Source organism: Heterocephalus glaber, unplaced genomic scaffold (genome assembly GCF_053883595.1).
Source record: "Heterocephalus glaber isolate CG9 unplaced genomic scaffold, H.glaber_assembly_v1.0 deba00001586, whole genome shotgun sequence".
NCBI lineage: Eukaryota > Metazoa > Chordata > Mammalia > Rodentia > Bathyergidae > Heterocephalus > Heterocephalus glaber.
The window spans coordinates 20,269,463-20,273,050 of NW_028258364.1; positions in this window are offsets into that span (position 1 = coordinate 20,269,463).

Sequence of the window (3,588 nt, forward strand, 5' to 3'; positions counted from 1 at the left end):
CAGTTAGAAGTAAGTGGGTTTGAATTACTGATAAAATGTTGTGTTTGATTTTATAACAACTTTATTAAGTATATTTTTGTGGAAGAAAAAAAAAGGAAACATCATGATGGAAGGGATGGTAGAGGAAGGCTGGTCACTTCATAGCAGCTAGGAAGAAGAGAGGAAAGCCAGAGAAAAGGGGGCCAGGGACCAGACATACCCTTCAAAAATATGCCTCCAGTAACCTATTTCCTCCACCAGGTCCCATCTCATAATAGCCCATTTGATTATGAACTCATTAATGGATTGATCTATGGAGGAGGTTAGAGCCTTCATGCCCCAACTTCCTGATTAGGTCTCACCTCTGAAAAGTGCTGCACTGGGGATCAAGTCCCCAGTGCATTTTGTATTTAAACCCTAACAGTGACAGACACTGCTTTGATTTGGATGTGTCCACCAAAATTCGTATGTTGGAAATTTAATCCCCCAGTGGTGGGAGGTGGGGCCTAAGGGGAGGTGTTTAGAATGATGGAGCTGTAGGAAAGACTTACAGGATGAGTTTGCCCCCTTCTGCCTTCAATCATTCAAAGATGCAGTAAGAATACTCACCACACACTACCATCTTGACCTTGAGCTTGTTTTCCAGCCTCCAGAACTGTGAGAAATAAACTTCTGTTCTTTATACATCACCCAGTATGTGGTAGTTTGTTATAGCAGCACAAAAGAGACTCACATGTGAGTTGGTAACAAAGGAGTGGCTATAATAAGAACTTAAAAGTGTGGGAGCAGTTTTGAATGGTAATGGGTACTGGCTAGAAGCAGATGCTGGCAAAAGTAGATATTGCTGTAAACAGAACATTAAGGACAATGTTCTGAGTCTTCTGGTGAGGGCTCAGAAAGAAACAGTCGTAGGGAAACCTCAGTCTCCTTAGAGATTACTTAAGTGAGAATGAACAGAATATAGGTAGAAATATAGATGGTAAAAAGCCATTCTGATGAGATCTTAGAGATAGAAATGAGGAACCAGCATATTAGAAATGGGAGGAAAGGCCATGCTTATTACAAAATGGCAAAGAACTTTGGATTATTAATTACGTTCATGTCCTAGGACTTTATGTAAGGCAGAAGTTAAGAGGGATGATGGAGGGCATTTTAACAAAAGAAATCTGTCAGCAACTAAGTGTTAAGGCCACGTGGCTTCTTTTAATTGCATATAGTATAATGTGAGAAAGGAGAGATTATTAAATGAGAAACAGAATGTAAAGATTTGGGAAATTCTTAGGCTCTCCACATAAAGAATTTTTTAAAAAAACTTGCTCAGGAGAGAAAATCAAGAGTGTGGCCAAGTGATCATTTGATAAAGAGATGAGTGTGGATAGGAGGGAGTCAGAGGCTATTTATTCATCAAGATAACAGGGAGAACAATCCTGAAGGCATTTCTGACCTCTTGGGAGCTGCCATGGCCATTACAGGCCCAGACTGGTAGGCCTAGAACTATCACTGGAGCAAGCAGATGAAAGAAAATAAGATAGAACAGAAATCAGTGAAATTTAAAATAGAAAATAATACATAAAATCAATAAAACCAAAAGCTGATTCTATGAAAAAAGTCATAAAATTGTTAAGTCCCTGGTTAGGCTGATGAAGAAAAGAAAGAGTGAAGACACAATTTGCCAATATCAGGAATGAAAGAAAAGACATCACTACTGATCTTATGACATCAGAACAATAATATGAGAAAGCTATAGACAATGCTATTTTTATAAATTCAACAATTCCAATAAAATGGGCCACTTCTTTGAAAGGCTCAAATCACAACTCACTCAAGAAGAAAAATCTATCCCAAATATTTTTGAAAAGATGAAATTTGTAAGTTTAAAACTTCCAAAATGAAAACTCCTTGCCCAGATGGTTCCATTGGTGAATTCCACAAAACATTCAAGAAAAAAAAAAAATCCAAGTCTATACAATATCTTTCAGACTACCAAGGAGAAGGGAATATCTTCCAAATCATTTTGTGAGGTCAGCATTACCTTAAGTATCAAACCAGATTACACACTGCAAGAAATAAAAGCTATAGATCAAGATACCTCATGAATATAAAAATGTAAAAATTCTCAAAAAAATTTTAGCATATCAAATCTACAATATGTAAAAGGATAATACATGACCAATTGGGATTTGTCCCAGGTCCCAGGAATGAAAAATTGATAAAAATTTTTAAAATCAATGTGAATCACCATATTTCAATACATATTCATTTCAATAGAAGTAAAAAGTCAATAAAATTCGACATCCATTCACGATAAAATTCTCAAAAAGTTAGAAAAGGAAGGGAGATTGCTCAATCTTACATAAAGCTACAAGAAAAACGTGCAACTAACATCAGACTTGAGGATAAAATACTGTGTTTTCCTCTCTTACATTGGGAAAGATGTGACATACAGATTTGAAAAGCAAAAGATAAGACTGTCTTTATTTGAAGACAATGTGGTTTTCAACAGGGATAATTGTGAAGATTTCTAAAATTCTCTTAGAACTAATAAATAAGTTTTAAAAGGTCAATATATACAAGCCAATCCTATTCTTATATTCCAGAAATGGAATTTGATATTAAGAACAACAGCATTTATAATTACACCAAAAAAGTTAAACATTTAGGTATATGTCTAACAAAATGTATGCAAGGCCTTTGCTGAAAAGAAAGTCTAAACACACTGAGAGTTATACCATGTTCATGGTTTGGAACCATGTATATTATTAAGATGTTGGTTCTCCCCATTTCAACCTATGGATTCAATGCAATACCAATAAGAATTTTTGTAAGCTTTTTAAAGATGACAAACTAATTTTCAAATTTACTTGATATCTTGATTACTTTTCTCAGTGCTGAGACAAAACACCCAACATCCAAAGTTAAAGGAGGAGAGGTTTTTTTCAGCTCACAGTTTGTAGAGGTTTCAGTCTGCAGTCTGCTGGTTCCACGGCAGGGCAGCATGGCAGAGGGGCATCATAGAGGAGAAACAGTTCATGGTGTGGCAAGCAGAAGGCAGCAAGCAGAAGGCAACAAGCAGTAGCAGCAGCAGCAACAGAAGCAAGCCTGCTTTTCCCTTCTATCCCAAACAGGCCACAAACCTTTTGGGTGTTGCCACTCACAACCCAAGGTGGGACTTCTGTTTTAAGTAAATCCATTCAGCCATGCTATGCTAATCCTAATTCCAATCAGTGGGCTAATTTAGTACCACACACCCTTAATCCAAGTATCACACATTTAGATCCAGTCAGCTCCAAAAAACTCCACCTATGAGCACATGAGGCTTTGGGGGAACATCTAGATACAAGCCATAACACTTGGAAAAACAAAGGACCTAGTATAGCTGCCATAATTTAAGGTGGAGGGAGATGAAGGATGCATAGTATAAGATTTCAAGACCTAACTAAAAAGTTATACTTCTCAGTGTCATTGGCTAAAGGACAGCTACATAAGAATGCAATGTCTCGCTGGAAGTATGGAGTACATGTTTTTAATCTGTTGAGAAGTTTCTGTTCTACTTCTAGTCTCCTGATAGCTTTTACCATGAACAGCTGTAGAATTTAGTCCAATACTTTT